General features: G+C 36.5%; 1 non-coding gene across 1 annotated transcript; it reads left to right on the top strand.

Annotated features, from left to right (window-relative positions):
- Positions 1–6099: 6099 nt before the first annotated feature.
- LOC141715791 (small nucleolar RNA R71) lies at positions 6100–6206 on the top strand. The gene has a single exon (XR_012572540.1). It is a non-coding gene; the product is annotated as a small nucleolar RNA R71 (small nucleolar RNA).
- Positions 6207–23968: the final 17762 nt, after the last annotated feature.

Here is a 23968-nt window from a genome sequence, read left to right on the forward strand (position 1 = left end):
GTAGCACCTCGTGCTGGACGTCCTCCTGGAAGACGATAACCCAGCCCATGCTCCTCAGGCTCACCACCGGTCCACTCCTGCATCCCATTCAGAGTGCCAGAATCTATCGGAGCTGCTGGCAACTGCAACTGCTCATGAGCCGGCCAGTTCACTCCTGCTGCTTGGCATAGCTTCGTAATCGTGGATGCATAAGGGATGTTCATATGCTTTGCTCCCCTCAAAAACTTCAGAATTCCTTGGTAGATAAACTCACCAAGGTCCACATAGTACTCATCATGCAGAATTCCCCACAACAACTGTGCTCTCTCAACTGTGACCTCGTGTGCATGTGAAGAAGGCAAAATATTAGCACATATAAATGCATTCCATGCACGGGCATACCTGTTCATGGCGATCGCCGGAAAGTGACGATACTCATTATTGGCTGGACTGCGGTTCCAAACTGTGCCCGGTCGACAGAGAGTCGCACAAATCAAATCCAAGTCAAAATCCTCAGCAGTCTTTTCATTCCAGTTCTCCTCCTCGGGCTTCCTCTCTCGCTGTCCAATCACACGGCGAATCGCCGCAGGATGATAATCAACTGTTAGCCCACGGACTATAGAAAACCCATTCTTCTCAGCCTTCGCGTTCGCGTAGAACTCGCGAACAACGCTCATCGGTACTGCTTCGGGTGACTCACAAAAAGCTATCCACCCCTTCTCTGCAATCATGGGCAACAACTCACCATCCCTCCCTGATGGTAAAAACCCCCTCTCTTTCAGAATCGGCTTCCCCAACAGCCTAGTGTACTCCTCCTCCACAGCTCTGTCAGTTAACCGAGGTCGTGCAGCAGTACCCCTCGATGAATCAGCAGTAGGAACTGTGTTGCTGCTGTCAATAGTGCGTGCTCTCTTGGGTGCCATTGATTCGTGAATAAAAGTGTGTAAGAACTGATTTTTGATGTTTGTGAGGGGTTTAAGTGTAGGAAGTTTTGTGAGAGATATGTAGGATAGGTGTATGTATATATAGGGTGTGGATTAGATTAGGGTTTGGGAATTAAGGGATAAAATGATGGGGTAGTGGGAATAATTCGTGGGTTTATGGGCTACAACTGTTTTTGTGTTTTATTTATTTATTTTTTTTTTATTTTTTTTTTCTGAACTGTAAAAATTTTTCTGGAACTCGACCCCTGCGCGGCCGCTCAGCATATCTGCGCGGGCGCAGCAGAGGGTCTCTGGAAAAAAAAAAAATTCAGCCCCTGTTTTCTGATTTTTTTGTGTTTTTGGATAGGTTATTAACTTCTAAGGGTTCCTGTAACAACAATTCATGGGTTGCCTCCCACGCAGCGCTTCTTTTTCGTCATTAGCTTGACGTTCCGTACCTTTCTCAAGTAGTCAACAAAATGGCACTAACCACCTCTCGGTTTGCCATGTCCCCATAGTAGTGCTTCAACCGCTGACCGTTAACCTTGAATGCTTGGTCCGAATCATTCTCAAAAATTTCCACCGCTCCATGTGGAAACACAGTTTTGACAATAAAAGGTCCAGACCATCTTGATTTCAACTTCCCAGGAAAAAGTCGGAGCCGAGAGTTGAATAACAGAACTTGTTGCCCTGGCACAAATAACTTAGGATGTAGCTTCCTATTGTGCCACCTCTTCACCTTTTCCTTATACATTTTGTTATTCTCGTACGCTTGAAGTCGAAATTCATCAAGTTCATTAAGCTGAAGCATTCTTTTCTTACCAGCTGCATCTAAATCGAGGTTCAATTTCTTCAATGCCCAGTAGGCTTTATGCTCAAGCTCCGCCGGTAGATGACATCCCTTACCGTACACCAACTGAAACGGTGACATCCCAAGTGGAGTTTTGTATGCTGTTCTGTAAGCCCAAACAGCTTCATCGAGCTTTAAAGACCAATCCTTCCTTGACGGACAAACAACCTTCTCTAGAATACGCTTTATCTCTCTGTTAGACACTTCCGCTTGACCATTTGTTTGCGGATGATAGGCAGTAGCTACTCGATGATTCACATTATAACGCTGCATCATAGAAGTGAACTTACGGTTGCAAAAATGCGATCCTTCATCACTTATGATTACCCGAGGCGTTCCAAACCTTGTGAAAATTTGCTTATGAAGAAAATTTAGTACTACCTTTGCATCATTTGTCGGTAAAGCTTTAACTTCGACCCATTTTGAGACATAATCGACTGCCAGCAAGATGTACTGATTATTGCAAGACGAGATAAAAGGCCCCATGAAATCGATTCCCCACACATCAAAGACCTCGACTTTAAGCATCACATTTAATGGCATCTCATCCTTCCTTGACAAATTTCCCACTCTTTGGCAACGATCACACCTTAAAACAAACTGATGAGCATCCTTGAACAAAGTAGGCCAGAAAAAACCTGCTTGCAGAATACGAGCTGCCGTCTTCTTACCTCCATAGTGTCCACCATAAACCGTGGAATGGCAGTCTCGTAATATCCCTTCTGTCTCACAGAACGGGATACATCTCCTGATGATCTGGTCAGCTCCCTGTCTAAACAAATATGGTTCATCCCACATATACCACTTCACCTCATGCAGAAACTTCTTCTTTTGAGCGGATGTCAAATTAAGAGGCATTATATTGCTGACGAGATAGTTTACAATATATGCAAACCATGGTTCTTCCTCCTGAATTGCAAACAACTGCTCATCCGGAAAAGATTCATTGATTAACGTCCTATCTTGTGAAGTAGAATCGGGATTCTCCAACCTAGAGAGATGGTCAGCTACTTGATTCTCAGTACCTTTTCTATCTTTGATCTCTAACTCAAATTCCTGAAGTAAAAGCACCCAACGAATGAGTCTCGGCTTCGAATCCTTCTTAGAAACCAGATAGCGAATAGCTGCATGATCAGTGAATACTGTTACTTTCGTACCAAGCAGATAAGATCGAAATTTCTCAAAGCCAAAGACTATAGCCAAAAGCTCCTTCTCAGTAGTGGTGTAGTTCAATTAGGCCCCATTTAAAGTCTTACTCGCATAGTAGACCACATGGAAGATATTTTTCTTGCGCTGTCCCAGAACTGCACCTACCGCATAATCACTCGCATCACACATCATCTCAAACGGTTCTGTCCAATCTGGTGCTGTAATAACTGGTGCAGTGATCAAACTCTTCTTGAGAGTCTCGAATGCTGCCAAACATTCATCATCAAATTTGAAAGGCACATCTTTCTCAAGCAAATTGCACAACGGCTTAGATATCTTTGAAAAGTCCTTGATGAATCGCCGATAAAAACCCGCATGACCAAGAAAACTACGGATTCCTTTCACAGAATTGGGTGGGGGAAGATTTTCAATGACTCCCACCTTGGCCTTGTCCACCTCCAGACCCTTGCTAGAGACCTTATGCCCAAGGATAATGCCTTCACGCACCATAAAATGACATTTCTCCCAATTAAGCACCAAATAGTTTCCACGCATCTTTTGAGTACGGCGCGCAGATTATTCAAACATTCATCATATGAGTGTCCAAAGACGGAGAAGTCATCCATGAACACTTCGACGTTATTTTCAATCATGTCAGAGAATATAGCCATCACACATCTCTGAAAGGTGGCCGGGGCGCCACATAACCCAAACGAAACTCTACGAAAAGCAAATGTGCCAAATGGACAAGTGAAGGTAGTCTTTTCCTGATCATCTGGTGCAATACAAATCTGATTATACCCGGAATAACCATCCAGAAGACAAAAATACTCATGTCCCGCCAATCTGTCAAGCATTTGATCAATAAATGGAAGAGGAAAGTGATCCTTCCTTGTGGCTTTGTTCAATTTCCTATAATCCATGCATACTCTCCATCCTGTAACTGTTCGAGTAGGGATGAGCTCATTCTTTTCATTTGCGACCACAGTGATACCTCCTTTCTTAGGTACACATTGTACGGGGCTCACCCACGAGCTGTCAGAAATAGGATAAATGATGCCTGCATCTAGCCATTTCAGAATTTCTTTCTTTACCACCTCCTTCATGATCGGGTTCAGTCTTCACTGCTGTTCCACAGTTGGCTTACTACCTTCCTCTAACAGAATTTTATGCATACAATATGAAGGACTTATCCCCTTGATGTCTGTTATGGTCCATCCTATAGCCGATTTGAATTCTCTCAAAATCCTTAAGAGCTTGTCTTCCTCACTACCTGAAAGGTCAGCTGAAATAATAACAGGTAACGTAGATGAATCACCTAAAAAAGCATACCTCAAGTGTTCAGGTAATGGTTTGAGCTCCAAGGTAGGTGCTTCCTCTATTGATGGTTTGAGCTTCCCTTCAGCGTTCTTGAGGTCAGAAGTACCAAGAGATTCAAATGGTATGTCCACCTTTCGCTTCCAGGGAGAAGCGTTCAGATATTGTAATTGCTCGTTCCTATCTTCATCATCACTGTCAAATTCCCCCACTAAGGCCTTTTCCAATGCATCAGACATTAGCATGTGCTCGAGTTCCGAAGTAACCGCGGAATCAATCACATCCACTTTTAAGCACTCCTCATCTTCTGTAGGGAATTTCATTGCCTTGAATACGTTGAAGGTCACATCCTGATCTTGGACCCGCATAGTAAGTTCCCCTTTTTGCACATCTATCAAGGTACGGCCGGTAGCCAAGAAAGGCCTCCCCAAGATTATGGGAATCTTCTTATCTTCCTCAAAATCCAGAATAACGAAATCTGCAGGAAAGAAGAGCTTATCCACCTTGACGAGCACATCCTCAACTATGCCCCTTGGGTAAGTAATGGAACGGTCAGCCAATTATAGCGACATGTATGTGGGTTTTGGATCAGGCAGATCCAGCTTTTTAAAGATCGACAAAGGCATTAGATTAATGCTTGCTCCCAAATCATAAAGGCACTTGTCAAAAGTTAGATTGCCAATGGTGCAAGGAATGGTGAAGCTTCCTGGATCTTTCAGTTTTGGCGGTAACTTTTGCTGCAGAACAGCGCTGCATTCTTCCGTGAGAGCAACGGTTTCAAGGTCATCCAGTTTCACCTTCCTTGAAAGAATAGTCTTCATGAACTTCGCATAACTAGGCATTTGTTCCAGAGCCTCAGCGAAAGGTATATTGATGTGAAGTTTCTTGAACACCTCCAGAAACTTCCCAAACTGTCTATCCAGCTTTTGTTGCTGCAATCTCTTAGGAAAAGGTGGTGGAGGATAGAGCTGTTTCTCCCCTGTATTAGCATCAGGCAGAGTGTGTTCAACAGTAGTCTTCATTGGTTCCGCCGCTTTCTCCTTTTGCTTAGATTCTTCATCTCTAACTTCAGCTTCGACTTCTTTTGCCTTTTCAGCATCAGCTACTTTTCCAGACCTTAAGGTAATAGCCTTGACTTGCTCTTTAGCTTCCTTCCTGCCTGGTACTTCCGTGTCACTGGGAAGAGTGCCAGGTTGACGATTGAGCACTGCATTGGCTAATTGACCGATTTGATTTTCCAAGGTCTTGATAGAAACCGCCTGACTCTTGCACAACAGCTTAAGTTCCTCAAAATTAGCACTAGTAGGTATAGCTGCACTTCCCTATTAAGGATATGATTGCCTTGTAGCATACTGCTGTGGTTGCTGGAATCCAGGTGGGTTAAACTGTTTACTCACTCCTTGCTGATATGTTGGCTGAATCGCATTCTGATTATTCCCCCAGCTGAAATTTGGATGATTTCTATTATTAGGATGATAGGTCGCTGGCACAGGCTGCTGTTGTCGCTGATAATTATTCACATACTGAAGAGATTCGTTGACAAGAGAACACTGATCTGTAGCATGAGAACCTGCACAAAGCTCACAAACCATAGCTATTTGATTAACTCCATACGTAGCCAGAGAATCGACCTTCATTGATAGCGCTTGGAGCTGGGCTGCAATAGCGGTGGCTGCATCAACTTCCAGAATACCTGCTACCTTGCCTGACGTCATCCTTTGAGTTGGGTTTTGATGCTCATTTGCAGCCATCGTCTCTATAAGATTATACGCCTCAGTATAGCTTTTAGCCCATAAGGCGCCTCCAGCTGCTACATCGAGCATTGGCCGAGATTGGGCCCCCAAACCATTATAGAAACCAGTGATCACCATCCAATCCGGCATTCCATGATGTGGACATTTTCTCAACATTTCCTTATAGCGTTCCCAAGCCTCGCACATAGATTCTGTAGGTTGCTGCGCAAACTGAGTAAGAGCACTCCTCATAGCAGCAGTCTTTGCCATTGGATAAAACTTCACCAGAAACTTTTGCGCAAGATCTTGCCACGTAGTGATGGACCCAGCTGGTTCAGAATGTAACCAGTCTTTAGCCTTATCCCTCAGTGAGAATGGGAAAAGCCTCAACTTGATAGCCTCATCAGTCACGCCATTATACTTAAAAGTGCTGCAGATCTCGACAAAATTTCTTATGTGCATGTTGGGGTCTTCAGTTGCCGCTCCTCCAAAAGAAACAGAATTCTGCACCATCTGAATAGTGCCCGGCTTGATTTCAAAGGTGTTAGCTTGAATAGCCGGATGAAGGATGCTTGACTGAATGTCATCAATTTTAGGCCGAGAAAAATCCATAAGAGCTGGATCAGCTTGAACAATACGATCTCCCATGTTTACTAGTTCTTTCTGCTCAGTTCCTGAATCCGAATCCTCAAAATCTAACTTCTCCGGAATATCAAGAACTTCGTCTGTCTCCTTAGCTGTATCTAAAGTCCTCTTGCGAGCATGAGAACGAGTTTGCATAAACGCTTGCTAAAGTACCTGAAACACAACCGAAAAGAGTAAGTAACTACTACGTCCTAATCACTGAGTCCTAATGACCAATGATGGTAAGCACATAAACTAAACAAATACGCCGAGTCCCCAGCAGTGGCGCCAAAAACTTGTTAGGGCGAAAACACGTGCTAATATTCACGCAAGTATACGCGTTCGCAAGTAATATAGAATACTTTCTAGTTCGTTCCCTCAGAGACTCAGACTAATTTATTGTCTAATTAAACTCACTCACCAATGTATGATTACTTCTCAATGTTAAGATAATAACACTTAAAATTGTTGATCAAATATTAACTATAATTAACTACTTAATTAACCACTTAACTAACACTTCAAATTATCAATAATAAAACACTCATGAGATCACAACTTCATTATTACTTCCTTCTATAGCCATTGTTATTACCTTTAGCATGTGACAATGATGATATTAATCGAATAACACGAAACTGATAAAAGCCAACTTTCATTGTACTAATACCATTCTACCAAACATCCACAATTAAGATAGAAGTTGAATAGTCATCAATTATGTTGAGTTCCTATATGTCTACAAAAATTGACAACACAACGATTTAAGCACAATTTATTTCTTTTGATTACATAGGGCAAATAAAACTGTTAGAGTTACCCACTAATCATGCTCAACGTACATGAACCTATGCTAGCATGGCAAGTTCTACATCTCAAGATCCACCGTCGCTTCACAAGAGATTAACACCCTATCTTATATGTTCGCGACGCACATAAGACGAATACGCACAACTAATACTAGATATCATGCAATCATCACACACTAAAGTATTAAACAATTAACTAAAGAATTCCATAATAAATCCGTTGTAACCCCATGATCACGATTAGCCCATAATAGAACTTATCGCCATCATGGGTTCATATGAAATCATGACAAACAACACAAGAAAATAATAACTACACTAATTATATTAAAACAGAGTACGTCACAAGAGTAAATAAGTCAAAGCAAGAAAACTAGCATCCAACGTTACAACGAAACAAGAATCACAAGAATATATGCTTCCTCTTCGTTGCGGTGTGCTAAATCGGTCTTCTTCCTTATCTCCTTTGCTTCTTGCATAAAACACAATCTAAAACATAATCTCCTTAATACTCTCTGTGAAAACGTCTCAAATCTACCTATATAATAGTCCCATAAAACTCAGATTACATAGAAGTTGGAAGCCAAACAGAAGTAGAAGTCTAAAATAATTTGTATTTTTTCCCGACCCTGCGCGGCCGCTCAGCATATCTGTGCGGGCGCGCAGGCTGCTGCGCGGGCGCGCAGGCTGCTGCGCGACCGCTCAGCATTGCTGCGTGGGCGCGCAGGACCCTACTGGAAAAATTCCAAGCTTGCTCCGTTTCTTCGCCGTAATATGCCCATTCCTTCCTCTCGCAATGGTGAACACATGCCAAGGCTTATTCTTGATGATTCCTCCCCCGAAATGCAACTAATACCCTGAAATGCATAAACACTAGAAAAACGCATCAAATACACAAAATACTTGATTTCAAGACACCAATTTAAGCCATTTTAAGACGTTCTAAGTGGTATAAAATGCCACTTATCACATATCAGGTACCAAGGCACACTTTGGCCTAATAAATTATAGGGTTCAGTCCATCCCTGGTCCTTTTTTTAACCATCCAGTCCATAGAGTATTTTGATGATAAACCATTTTGGTTAAAATATTATGATTCGGGGTTCACAAATAACCCAACACAATAGGTATTTTCTCAAGAGATCATAAGTCATAATCAAAGAACAAGAATAAAAGATACTTGCATAATCAATATTTATTGCAGTAAAAAGTAAAACATTTAACTATTCTAAATTTAGAATAGGGACAAAATATTTGCCTCAGTTGATCAACTTTCTGATCTTTATATCACTCAACTCTATATATGTATTCCTGTCAACAACTATTTGATCTTTACTTGTCAATCATCATTCTAAGTTCACCTCATCTCTGTATCTATTTGTCTCATGTATCACGCATAAATAGGCTTTACTTTTAATCTCTCTATTTCACCTTGAACGTCTTCAACTATATGTATCTATCATAAAAGATACTATATGTAACATGTGATTCAGTTCGTCAAAACATTTGATTCGATATGTTTAAAATTGAAATCGAGTCGAAATACGAATTTTCGATAATTACGTGACTCAGAAACGTTTACAAAATCAAGTGACCTTTCGAAACAAAAGGATTTGTGTCTCGAAAGTATTTTTAGTAGAAGCAGAGTATTTCTCTGAGTCTAAACGCGTTCGTTTTGTATTAAACGAACGAACAGTCTATTTATTACAAATAAAATAAGAATAAATTAATTAATAATAATAACAATAATAATTGAATATTTAATACCTCTCTATATTTTTAAAAGCCCAAAATAATTTTTAAATCTTTATTTGGATTAATTATAAATAATTACAATTATTTCACTATTTATAGAAAAAAATAATTGATTAAATGATTAAATAATTACATCAAATTTGGATTTTGAAAAAAATAAAAGGAAATAATTTTGTTTGCAATCAAAATATTTCAGTTAATTATTTAAAATAATAAACTGAATTAAATTTTGAATTAAAATAAATTTTGGAAATAAAATCTAAATTTTAAATTAATTTTTAAAAACAAAATCTCAAAAACATTTTTCTGAAATAACTTTGATGTCAAGAAGATCAAATGGCGGTTGACCAGTCAACCTCGCCGGAAGGCTGAAGAACAGCAGCCGGAATATGAAAAAGTCCAAAAACCGGTTGGCGTCCTTCCACTTCCGGCTGCCCACGATACGGACCAAAACTGAACCATTTCGTCTAGTTTTTTATATCGATTCTGTTTCAAATCGATCCACCAACACAGGAAAACCAACAGCAAGAGCAATCAATCATGTGTTCATAGATTCCGACGAGAATCAAACAAATTCGGTGAAAAAAATGGCAAAACTCGAATTACCAGAATCTTTGACCAAACTTGCAGGTTAATATCTTAAATCAAAGCTAATTACCTCTATAATCAGTTTATATCATTTAAATTAACAATCATATCATGTATAACCAGGAATTTAATAATAAAAAAATAATAATCAAGAACTCGGGTTATACTCTCTCGTAAAGAAACAATCAATTTTTATATATGAATCGATTCCCCTGAACATGGAAAAGCTATTCATGCCATCAGAATCATTCAAAATCCCTCAAAAATGAAAGTCACAATTCTTGAATATAAACCCTAAAATCGAATTTAAAAATTTACTAATTTGAGGTGTGATTGGATGCTATAATCTGATAGAGCTTTTCATCGGCTTCAATTTGGTTACAAATATGACATTCTTTGCTTTCCAGATCACCTCAAAATCATGCTTTGATCTTATGAACTATTCTTGAAACCCTAACCCTAATTTTAGAGAATTTCTAAATTTTTTTAATTTTTTTCTAATTTTTATATAAATAATATTAATATCTTTTTATAACTAAAATATAAAACCCCCAAAATTATTTAGGGCCTATTATATCATTTAATAAAAATAATTAGCCCAAGAATAATAATTAACGGGGAATAATTTTTAATTAAATAAATGTAAAAATTATGTCAAAATCCCCCAAAATTATGAATAATTCAAAAATGCAAGAATATTGAATATTTGAAAGTCCCATGATTTTATAAAAAAATAAATTTTTGTGGGTTTTGGAGTACCGGTAGGGGCCCGGAAATATCAATTTTCACAAAATAAAATAATTTCTAAATTAATTGGATGTACCGAATATCAATATGGTAAAATATTAATTTTGATAGCATAATACTCAATATAAATTCAATTAACAGATAATAAAATAACCGAAAAATATCTCGAATCACACTGAACATATAAAACACACAACAGGTCAAATTTATGACCCAAAAATAACTCACTTTGTAATAGAACACATAATACTTTATATACTATAACATAAAATAGTCGTAATTTCTCGGATTCTTAAACCTTCTAAGTCAAATCCTGATTAAAAGCTTCAAGGCAAAGTTCCTGACTCTATTCCTGATGTTCCTAAGAAATTTTCTGATGATGCTGATGAGTTTGGTGATTCCGATGATGATGACAATCCTGATGATGTTGCTCTAAAAGCTGGATTGGAAGCATCTAAACTGTCTACTTTTGGGTCATCATCTGATCGTGCTTGTGTTCTTAATGCTCAAAGAAATCATGAATGTAATCATTCACGGAGATTAACAAGTGAGAAGATGTAACGACTGGGAAATCACGCTTGTATTATATCGTAATAAAGATTAATTATGTGATTTATCTTGTCATTTATGTGTACTTAGCTATAAAACCCTAACTGTTATGTGTTACGTGTATTCTGTATCGTCAGGGTATTTTCTAGGTATTTATCAGATATTTTATTTCATATTTAAAGCCCTCGTATCAAAAGTCATACGACTCGAACTATGTTTTAATAGCTAATATTTCAAATAAACTAATTGGCCTTATTCTTCTGAGAACGGCTCGTACCATCGCGTTATTCTGAACATCTAGATATTTTATAAATTTTCTTGTTTCGCGAAAAATGACTTTTCCGGGCCCCCTTGGGTGTTAAAAACCCTACAAAAATCACATTTTTAATTTTATAAAATTATAGGACTTTCAAATTTACCATTTCTTTGCATTTTTTAATTATTCACAATTTTTGGAAATTTTTGGCATATATATTGTATATATTAAATATTTAAAAATTAAAAATTAATACTCAAAAATTATAAAATTATGGGCCAATTAATTTTAATAGATGTATAATTAGGGTCTTAATTTTAATTAGAAGTATTATTTTACTTACTATAAATAGTTTAATTTTATTTAATTATTATTAATTAATTATCAAAAATCAGAAAAATACACAAATTCTCTAAAATTCGGGTCAGATTTTCGGGTTCGGGTTGAAGAATCAAACCATGATTTTGAGCCGATTTTTGCACCAAATCGAGTGATTCAAGTACTCAAATCAAAGGTTTTGATCTGTTCTTTCTGTTTTTGATATCAATTTCATGTTTTAATTCGTATATTTTGATTTTCAATTTCTAGGTTTTATGTTCGATTTGGATCTTTTTGATTCTAGGGTTATTAGGATGATTTGATGACTGATAGAGCTTCTCTGTGATGTTTAAAATCTATTCATGGAAATTAAATGAACACACGATTCTTGTATGATCGAATTCGATTATTAGGGTTTATACCCAGTTTTTGATTTATATGTTTTTGATTTTGGTGAATATTTGGTTTTTGAGATATTAGGGTTTTGATTGTAGAGTTCATAAGCTTTGATTTGAACTATAGAATGTACATATGAGTAATTTTGATAGTTGGCCGGAGTTTTGATCGATTTTGCCGGAGATGAAGATTACGGGATGTTTATGGTTCGTTTTGGCCAGAGATGGACTGTTGTAGGTGATTAGAATTAAAACCATGTGAAAAACACACCAAACGTGTTGTTTTTGGCCTGAAAAACGGCTAGTCGGAGGTTGCTCCGGTGGCCGGATTCTGGGCAAAATCCAGCGTGTTCTTCACGACCCGGATTTTGACCCGTTTGACCCGTTTCCAGAACCCGGTTTTGATCCGTTTTTGTCAGAGATTGATTTCTGACAAGTGTTTCTGGGAATTATTTTTACTTTTTATTTTTATTAATTATAAAATCAGTTTTTATTTATTTTATAAATTGATTAATTAAATATTTAATTAATTGATTTATATTATAAATAATTCTCAAATATTTTCTAAAAATCAGAATTATTTATTTCTTTAAATATTTATTATTTATTAAATAATTATTTAAAAATGATTAATTACTTTAATAATTTATCAAATAATTTTCAATAAATTATAATAAATTAATTTTAGTTCCAAAAATTATGGAAAATCATTTTTAAATCTGATTTTCCCAAATAATTATTTAAAAATATTTTTAGGGTTCAATAATTTTACTTATATTGAATAATTAATTGATTTATCTGTATTTATTGAATAATAATTGAACCGTTTATCCGATTTAAGCAAAACGAAAGCCCTTCGACTTAGAAAAATGATCTGTTTTCGTTAAAATAGTTTTAAATCCTAATTCCTTTTAGAAGTAAGTCAACTTTCGATGTTTATTTACTTATAAGCCTTATTACGTATAAAGATGAGTTCAATAAATCCCGAAAAAGAGGAAACGAGCCAGATATTGTTCCGTTAAGCGAATAACGAGTCGATTTCGATTCTAAAAATTATTTTAAAACCTAGAATGACTATGTGACTTATGTGCTATGTGAATTATGTGGTTAATCGAGTCTTATTTTCTAATAATTATTATATGAGTCAATAATACGCGGATGAGTAGATGATAAGAGCTATGTGAAGTCGGTTTGAGACGCGATTGATATGTGAGATGACTAAATAAGTCTATTTCTTTGATAGAAGCGAAGCCAACAAGGAAGATCGAGCCGGTGATAGAGGAAGGTGATACATTCGGAGTAGATCGCGTGAAAAGCAAGTTTTTCCCCTACTCTAATTTCAGAATAGTGAATTACTTTAGATTCTTATCGCAATTGCACACTTATAATTCCTGTTCATGAACACTGACACTCAATTATTACTTCTTTGTTCTTATATCATTTCGATTCCTGATTTCTCCTAATTCGTTGAATCTTTTACTCATATTCCAATAGTTATAGATAAATATACATATATCTTGATATATTCTGGTGTTGGGATATATCAAAAGCATACCGATTATTCCAGTTGTTCCTCTTTGGACTGGATGGTGACGATTGGGATCAGGTATACACTAATTCCTAAGGATCGGAAATTAACCAGATCCTTGTGTTGGGCCGTAGAGCCTGGGTACCCGAATGGATCTGTACATTGAGGTATGGATCTGCACTGTATCCTGGCTGATCAGCGGGATATAGGTGCGAACTTGTGTCCAATTTAATTCGTTTGATATTCGCCGATAGTGGCCTTCGTTCTTTTCTCGCGAGGTTATATCTTTGCAGATGTAACCAAATTACCGGTTCATTTAGTTTATTATAACACTGCTTATATATTGAGGACTTGTTGAGCAACTTATGGCTCACCCTTTTTTGTTGTTATTCCCCTTATTGTTTTCAGTTAAGAAGGAAAATGAAACTTATCAGGACTCGAGTGGTAATGAAATGATTCAAGCTGCGGGACCCTCTCATACCAAAGGTGTTGATCTCGATCCAGGAAAAAGGCTTTGAGTTTCCTGAGCAGGTGTAGTGTAGATAGTTAATAAGTGTGTTTGAATAAAGAAAATATGTAGTTAAAACTTGTTAGACAATGGCTTGTAATAAAGAGAGTTTTGTGTGAGATTTTAAATTGGATTGTAATAAAAGTAGAATGTGGTTCTTGTTTTTATACTTCAACCTAAAAAGATCCTAGAGAGTAATAAAGGGGTTAGATATATATCTGTTTAATTATTATACAGGTTGTGCAGGTTTGGAGATTAGCTAGTAAACCCCAGACTAATACCCCGGGTTTGGAGGACATTATATAAGATTTCATTGGAAGGTGCAGAGACACTAGATGATCATGCTATTACCTTGGTCTTACATCATGATATGAAGAACTCTATCAAAGCCACTACAGTTGTGATGGCCTCAACCCCGGGGCCAGGAGTTGACATCACCAAACATAGCTAACAGGAATATAAACAATAATTTTATTATTAATATATACTAACTCGACCTTGACCAAGATCCGATCCAAGTTCAAGTATGATCCAAGCTACACATTATTACAAACCATTTATTTAAAAGTATGACACAAACTAACTTATTCAGCAACTCATCAGACTGCACGTGGTTTGATATTAACTACCTCTGAGGAGTCGGGTCCAGAAGGGGCAGAGACACGATTCTGCCAAGGTCTGATTGGTCTTCTAGGCATCTGTGATATATATATATAACAGGTTGCAAGGGTGAGCATAATCGCTCAGCAGTACCAACATATGAATAACAAGATAAAAACAGTAATGTAAACAATGATAGGAACAGAACTGTAATCAACATGAAATCTGAAATCCGTAAATCATTTAAACAACATTATATAAAGAAAAGCTAAGATAATTGGATATCAGTGACTAGCATGCTTTTAATAAAACAAGCGTAGTAGTATGTTGTGTAAGTACCAGAGTCCAATTTTAACATGTTATTCAATTTTATAAATCCACTGTATCAATTACCTATACCCTTACGGGAATCAAAGCCAAATCAGATACGTAATGGATATGTGAAGACAGCTGATCAGGCTATCAACACCAGATGGCTCCAACTGCCATCCCATTTACATGTTCCGGAACTCAGAGACTAGCTAGGTCTCTGGTCTACTGGACTAATCAGTTATATAATGCACGCAACTGAATTAGCCTCTTATGCCACCTCAATAGGCCTACTCTGGCCCCTATGTATCCCATATCTGATCGTTTTATCCATTTTTCAAAACACTTATACCTACCTCATTTTAAAACCATTCATTCTAATAGCACACGTAAAACTAGTTAATAAATCATTTTCATTCTAGATAGGTACCCTTTTTCAAAGTTACTTTTCCCCAAAATAGGTTTAAAATAGTGATTTATAACTACCGGGGATACGTAACTTAAAATGATTATGTTCTATTATAAGATTAAAACATTATCTATTCATATATATATTGAACCATAAAAGAATGGTCAGGGTACTTGCCTTGCAACGCTTTCGGAAACCCTAAGTAGCTTTTACGCTAACTTCGATCCTGGTGATACTCGACTGGGATCTACAATAACAGAATACCCTAATCAGTTTGTTAGATATATTTGATAATGTCATGTCTAATATGATTTGTGTTTAGTTTTCAGATCTTACTTAAATAGGACAAATCAGTACTTAACTGAAATCAACACTTATACTGAAGTCAGAATTTAAGTTATCAGTACTTAAGGTTCAGGAGATATTTATCAGGAGATAATATCAGGACTTAAAGGAAACTTTCAGATAAGGAAGGCGGCTGATTGAAAGGAAAGAAGATCAAGACAAACGCAAGAAGAGATATGCATGAAGAAGGAATTATATGAAGAATAGAATACTTGGAAGAAAAGATAACTGATTGATATATTTTAGGAAGCATAATTATATTCCATATCAATTAGCGATTATCTTGTAACTGTGTAGTATATAAACACAGACATAGGGTTTACTCTATAAGTGTTGTTATTATTGAGAATATTATTAATTGTAACCCTAGCATCTCTCGTGATATTTGTTCATCACTGAGAGAGGACAGTTCTATATTGTAACAGAGTTTAATAAAGTTTGTTTTCTGTTACTTGTGTTCTTTGAATTCGATTTGATTGTGCTATACACTGTATTCAACCCCCTTCTACAGTGTGTGTGTGACCTAACAAGTGGTATCAGAGCCTATCTGTTAATACACAAATAGTTTAAGATCCAAAAATAATCATGTCTGAAGCAGAAACCCCAACCAAGCCCACCAAAACTGAAGAACCCCCAAAAACTCAAATCCATTGTCGATATGAGGCTATTAGAGTTCTCGTACTGAAACCATCTGAATATCCCATATGGAAGGTGAGGATGACTATGTTTCTGGAAGCTACAGATCCAGAATATCTTGACAGAATCAATGAAGGACCTCACAAGCCAACAAAACTCACTGTTGTAGTTGCAGGTGAAGCATCAAAGTCTATACCAAAGGAGAAGAGTGATTACACTGCTGAAGATATCACATCAATTGCTAAGGATGCTAAGGTACGACATTTGCTGCATAGTGCCATTGATAATGTAATGTCTAACAGGGTAATTAACTGTAAGACTACAAAGGAGATATGGGATGCCTTGGAGACAAGGTTCCAGGGAACTGATTTGATTAAGAAGAACAGGAAGACAATACTCACTCAAGAGTATGAACACTTTGACTCAAAGTCTAATGAGTCATTGACTGATCTATATGACAGATTTGTCAAACTCTTGAATGATTTGTCACTAGTTGATAAGGAGTATGATCTTGAAGATTCAAATCTTAAATTCCTGTTAGCTCTTCCTGAAAGTTGGGATTTAAAGGCCATAATTATAAGAGACAACTATAATCTTGAAGAAACAACTCTTGATGAAATTTATGGGAAGCTCAAGACTAATGAACTTGAGATGGAAAAAAGAAGCAAGAGTAAAGGAGGAAAGTCAAGGACAGTTGCTCTTAAGGCTGAGAAGAATCCCCCAAGGCAACTACCTCAAGGAAAGGCAAGGGAAAAGCGCTCATCACAAAGTCTGATTCTGAGTCATCAAGTTCTGATAGTGATGATGACTCAGAAACTAAAAGCTTGCCTGAGATGGATGCTGATGAAGAGATGATGAAGCTGTGTGCTCTTATGGTGAAAGGAATCACAAGGATTGCATACAGAAAGTTTAGGAAGGGAAAGAAATTTTCCAGGAAAGGTGCAAGTTCTGATAAGAAGAGTTTCAGAAAATCTGAAGGCAAAGGAGGGAAGTCTGATTGAGGAGATTACACAAATGTCAAATGCTACAACTGTGGTGAGAAAGACCATATATCTCCTGATTGCAAGAAAGTGAAGAGTGACAAAGGCAAGGCTCTTGTCACAAAGAAGAAAAGTTGGACAAACACTTCAGATTCTGAAAGTGAGGTGAACTATGCCTTGATGGCAAATGCTGATAGCAGTTCTAAAGCTGCCGAGTTAAAGGTGCCTCAAACTACTTATGCCTTTCATACTGATGATATTAATGAGTTGAGAAGATATCTTAAAACCATGGTCATTAGTTATAGAGATCAAACTTTAACATGTGAAATTAAAATTCTGAAAATCTTGCCTGTAAAAAGAGGAATGATTATTTAGAAAAAGAGTTAGTCATGTTCCATGAAACTCAGAAAGATAGAGATGATGCTTTCTATGTTAGGGATGAAGTACTTAAAATGAATGAATCTCTAAAAACTGAGTTAGAAAAAGAAAGAGAGATTATCAGGACTTGCACTAACTCTGGCAGAAAAACTCAGAATTTGTTAAGTAGTGGAAACTGGAAAGAGGGCTTAGGTTATGGAGATGATAAGAATGATAAAGGAACTATAGAAATTAAGCCTATAGTTGTTAAACAAAAGCCAAAGTTAAAACCTGTTCAGTTTGTAGCTACAATGTCTGATAATGAGAAATCAGAAGTTAAAGAGGAATTAACTTCTGACAAACTAAAACAGGAAAAGACAACTGAAGTAAACATAGGCTTAATGACAAAAAAGAAGCTTCAACATAAGCTGAAAGATGTTAAGAATGTAAACAAGGTAAAGTCACCTAGGAAAAATAGGAATGGAAAGGAAGGTGTGAATAAAAGCAATGATTATAAGCCTGTTCCTAATGCTCCTGGAAAAACATGTCATAACTGTGGAAGTTCTAACCATTTGGCTTCTTTTTGCAGAAAAATAAGAACATAAACTCCTTACCTTCAAAGTCAGGAGTTAAGAGTCAGTTTGTTAGATATAGGCCACAAAATACTTGTTTTCATTGTGGTAGTTTATAGCATTCCATTTATACTTGTAAGGAATATCATAGTTTGTACTATGATTATTATCAAATAAAACATTTTTTAAAGAAAGTTAGCATTGTTCCTTCTAGTGTAAGTTCTGATACAAAGTCTGATAGTGTAAATGATGATAAGAAAAATGTTAACATAAACTCTGATGCTAAATCCTCTGCAAATGTTAACAAACTTAATAAGGCCAAAGGATCCAAGCAAGTTTGGGTCCTTAAAACTAATCATTAGTGGTCTTTGTGATTGCAGGGCAACAGGAAAAACATCCTAGTTCTGGACAGTGGATGTTCAGGACATATGACTGGAAATAAAGCCCTGCTATTAGACTTTGTGGAGAAAGCTGGCCCAAGTGTTTCTTATGGAGATGGAAATATTGGAAAAACACCGGGATATGGCAATATCAATATTGGGAATGTCATCATTAAAGATGTAGCTCTGGTCTCAGGACTTAAACACAATCTGCTGAGTGTTAGTCAAATATGTGACAGAGGTTATCATGTGGATTTATTTGAAGAACACTGTGAAGTTGTAAGCAAATCTACAGGCAAAGTTGTTCTGAAAGGATACAGGCATGGTAACATTTATGAAGCCAAGCTTTTAACAAGTACTGATGGTTCGGCAATCTGGCTGGAATTGGCACAAGAAACTCTCTCATTTAAATTTCAACAATATAAATGAATTAGTCAAGAAAGATCTTGTGAGAGGACTGCCAGAATCAGTGTTTGCTCCTGATGGCCTTTGTGATTCATGTCAGAAGGTAAAACAAAGAAAATCTTTATTTAAGAGCAAGACTGAATCATCAATTCTTGAGCCTTATCACCTACTACATGTAGATCCATTTGGTCCAGTGAATGTCATGTCTATTGCAAAGAAGAAATATGCTATGATCATAGTGGATGAGTTCACCAGATACACATGGGTGTATTTCTTGCACACAAAAAGTGAAACTGCATCTATCTTGATTGATCATGTCAAGTAACTGGATAAATTGGTCAAAGATTCTGTGAAGATCATAAGAAGTGATAATGGCACTGAGTTCAAGAATTTGATCATGGAAGAGTTCTGCAAAGACCATGGAATACAGCAGGAATTTTCTGCTCCTGGAACTCCACAGCAAAATGGAGGTTTTGAAAGAAAGAATAGAACTCTTATTGAAGCTACACGAACTATGCTTGATGAAGCAAAGCTACCAACCTATTTTTGGGCTGAAGATGTGCAGACTGCTTGTTTTACTTAGAATGCAACACTCATTAACAAACATGGAAAGACACCATATGAGATGGTGAAGAAAAAGAAGCCAAATCTGAAGTATTTTTATGTATTTGGATGTAAGTGTTTTGTTCTTAAGACTCACCCTGAATAGCTATCCAAATTTGATTTAAAAGCTGATGAAGGAATTTTTGTTGGATATCCACTTTCCACAAAAGCCGTCAGAGTCTATAATTTAAGAACAAGGGTTGTCATGGAATCTATCAATGTCTCCTTTGATGATAAGAAGATTACTGGACTTGAAGATTTCAATGATCATGATCAGCTGAGATTTGAAAATGAAGACTTAAATTCTGATACTGAAAATTTTGACAGTCTAAATCCTGATACTGCAAACTCTGATGGATTGAACTATGATGTTATTGAAACTGTGGTGACTACACCAAAGGAAGATGCACCTGTGCAAGGGGGGCATACTGAAGATACAACCACATCTCAAGAAGCATCAGAATATACAACTAGCTCTTCAAGTTCTGATTCATCAAGTTCTGATAAGTCAAGTTTAGATAATTCTGAAAACTTAATTTCTGAAGGATCCATCTCAGAGAGCATAGTTTCAGGGGGAGCATCAGAAAATGTTGATGAAGATAGCATGGATCATAGGGGAGCATCCAGTTCTAGAGAAAACCTTCCATCTGCAAGGAAGTGGACTAAATCACATACACCTGACTTAATTATTGGAAATCCTGATGCAGGTGTCAGAAATAGAACAGCTACTTCAAGTGAATGTCTCTATAATTCTTTTCTTTCTCAGACTGAACCAAAAAAGTGGAAGAAGCTCTTCAAGATGCTGATTGGATGCAAGCAATGCAGGAAGAGTTAAATGAATTTGAAAGAAACAAAGTCTGGACCCTAGTGCCAAGACCAAAGAACAGATCTGTTGTTGGTACAAAGTGGGTGTTCAGAAACAAAACTAATAGTGATGGCATAATTACAAGGAATAAAGCAAGGTTGGTTGCAAAAGGATATTCCCAACATGAGAGAATTGATTATGATGAAACATTTGCACCAGTTGCTAGATTGGAAGCCATAAGGATATTTTTGGCTTATGCTGCTCAAAAAAAGTTTACTGTCTTTCAAATGGATGTGAAAAGTGCTTTTCTCAATGGAGAATTGGAAGAGGAAGTATATGTTGAACAACCTACAGGCTTTGTAGATTCCAAATTTCCAAATCATGTCTACAGGCTTAATAAAGCACTTTATGGCCTTAAGCAAGCTCCAAGAGCATGGTATGAGACCTTAGCTCAGTTTCTTCTGGAAAGTGGATTTAATAGAGGAACTATTGACAAAACTCTGTTTTACCTCAACCATGGAAAGGACTTACTTTTGGTACAGATATATGTTGATGATAGCATTTTTGGTTCTACAAATGACAGACTTTGCAAGAAGTTTGCCAAACTGATGCAGTTAAGATATCAAATGAGTATGATGGGGGAACTTAGCTATTTTCCAGGCCTTCAAGTCAAGCAGAATGAAGAAGGCACTTTTATTTGTCAAACCAAGTACACCAGAAATTTGCTGAAGAAATTTGGAATGCAAGATTGTTCAAGTGCATCCACTCCCATAGCCACTCTCCCATGGCCACTGCAACAAAATTGGATAAGGATACTGGTAAATCAGTAGATATTACTAATTACAGAGGTATGATTGGCTCACTACTCTATCTAACTTCTAGTAGACCTGATATCATGTATGCTACCTGTCTTTGTGCAAGATTTCAAGCAGATCCAAGAGAACCTCACTTAACAGCTGTGAAAAGAATTTACAAGTATCCTAAGAGAACAGCTGATCTGGGATTGTGGTATCCCAGAGAATCAGTCTTTAAACTAATAGGTTACTCAGATGCAGATTTTGCAGGTTGCAAAATTGACAGGAAAAGCACAAGTGGTAGCTGCCAATTTCTTGGAGGCAGATTGGTTTCTTGGTTTAGCAAGAAACAAAAGTCAATTTGCACATCAACTGTAGAAGCAGAGTACATTGCTGCAGGAAGCTGTTGTGCACAGATTCTTTGGATGAAGAATCAGTTACTGGATTATGGGTTAACATTTTTTAAAATCCCTATTTACTGTGATAATCAAAGTGTTATTGCTATGACAGGTAATCCAGTTCAACACTCAATGACAAAGCACATCAACATTAGGTACCACTTCATAAGGGAACATGTGGATGAAGGTACAGTGGAATTGCACTTTATTCCCACAGATCAACAACTAGCAGATATCTTCACAAAACCACTGTGTGAAGCTACTTTTACATGATTGGTAAATGAACTTGGCATGGTTTCAGGTTCTTTCTCTAAATCTGCTTAGTTTTTGTTCTGATGCATCAGATTTTATGATCAGTATTTACAGATATTACTATCTTTGTGTATTCTGTGCATAATTGAAAATTACTTAAGTACTGATTGTTGTCTGATGTGAATTTTTAAACTCTGATAGTGATATGAATGTTTCTGTGATTATTCAATCCAATGAGGATAAATATGCTAGATGCTGACCTAGTAGTCATTAATATACTAACAAATCCCATGTTTGAAGTAATTGTTTATGTGGAAATCTGTTGACACAAGCAAATTCTGGTATTGAGCTTAGTTAAGTTTACTTTGTCTATCTTATTACTAAGTCAAAAACTAGAATAATGCTTCTTATCTGTTAAGTTCTGATGTTAGTAAATCTGGTGAATGTACTAAGTGCGGATAAGTCTCACTTATCAAAAGAAAAGGAAAAGAAAAAGAAATAAAAATCAGGTACTCCTTTGAGATCTAGAGTAAAAACTGTGGAAGGGAAGACCTAAGTGCATTACTGGTATTAAGTAATATGCATCAGAAAAGAAAAAATAAATATTTTTCTTGGTGACTTTTCACACTCTATGATTACTGGAGAAATACTCTAATAATAGCATAAATTATGATACGCAGTCATGACTCACTTACACTGAGAAGCCACTGTAAAATGGAATTTCAAAAGATGCATAAAATGAGCACAAAACAGTTTAGTTGGACTCATGCATGAACTCATTCTAAAGTAGACTTCAGAATCATGACAGATTTTGAGCAAAGTTCTTATTTATGCCTTATTTCTAAGATGTACTGAAGTGAATCAGACTTTAATCTTTATCTGATATTTAGCTTACTGCACACACATACACTCCATATGAATGATGAAAATTACTGTGGTTATAAATGTTGTTTTAGATGAACGTTTAAGTGTCAGTTGCATAAATTCTGAGGACAAGTTCTGATGGAAGTTCTGATGATTAAGTTCTGAAGAAATGAAATCAGAATTTGTGTGAAGAATTACAGAAATAGGCATTCACTTTTCGAGTTAAGAAATCATGTTCTGATGACTGTTAAGTTCTGATATAAGTCTAAGTTCTGATATTAAACTTTGATTCTTTACTTGACTTATTTGTGGTTAAAATATAAAACGGTCTTATTTAAAATCAGAATATGTTTGGGTGAGATATTAACAGTCAACATAATTAGGGTTAGTAGTACACGTCTATGCACAGTAATTTTTACTTGTTTCGTATGCGCATTAAATCCTGTTTTAAACTTCCAATGGCTGTTTTTATTCTCATCAGTCTAGGGAGACGAGGTAGAATTATTTCTACCTATAACCATTCAATTTTCCTTGCATCTCTTGGCATTCTATTGGCTATATAAACCAACACCTCATTCCATCCAACACATCTCTCATTTTCTCTCAAACTCATTTCTTTTTCAATCATCACAACCATGGTTCACTTTAACTTAGTTCTGAACTATGACACTTTCACTATAAATTTGAGGTGTCCTGAATGGCAGCAGGAATGGCATGTCACTGCCATTCCTGATGATGTCTGGGACTCAGTTCCCCAAGAGGTTCTCACAGACCTCTTGTTCTTCTATATGGACTACCATCGCCATCTTGAGCGTCTGGAAGAGGAACAGAGGGAAGCTCTTCGATAGCAGGAGCGAATCATTCGTCTCGCTATTCTTTTTGTTGAGAGTAGGAAGAAGAAATAATTGTAGCTTAGGACAATCTTGTACTTTTGAGCTTGTAATTTAAATTTCATGAAATGTATTTGCTCAATATATTAATGAAATTTTATATTTATGCAAGATTTTATCTCTGAGTCGTTTGATATTCTGATAACATTTTAAATCCTGATACTAACCATATTCTGATGACCTTTTTAGCTCTGATACAAATCAAGTTCTGATTCTGACGTGGAAGTATTTGTTTACTTGGTTTATTAATGGTCATTCTCTCATTGGTCATATTTTTTTACAGAATATTGGTCACGCAGTGATAAAAAAAAATTATTAAGTGGGAACAATTTTAAATTTTA

Source organism: Apium graveolens, chromosome 3 (genome assembly GCF_009905375.1).
Source record: "Apium graveolens cultivar Ventura chromosome 3, ASM990537v1, whole genome shotgun sequence".
In the NCBI taxonomy this organism is placed as follows: domain Eukaryota; kingdom Viridiplantae; phylum Streptophyta; class Magnoliopsida; order Apiales; family Apiaceae; genus Apium; species Apium graveolens.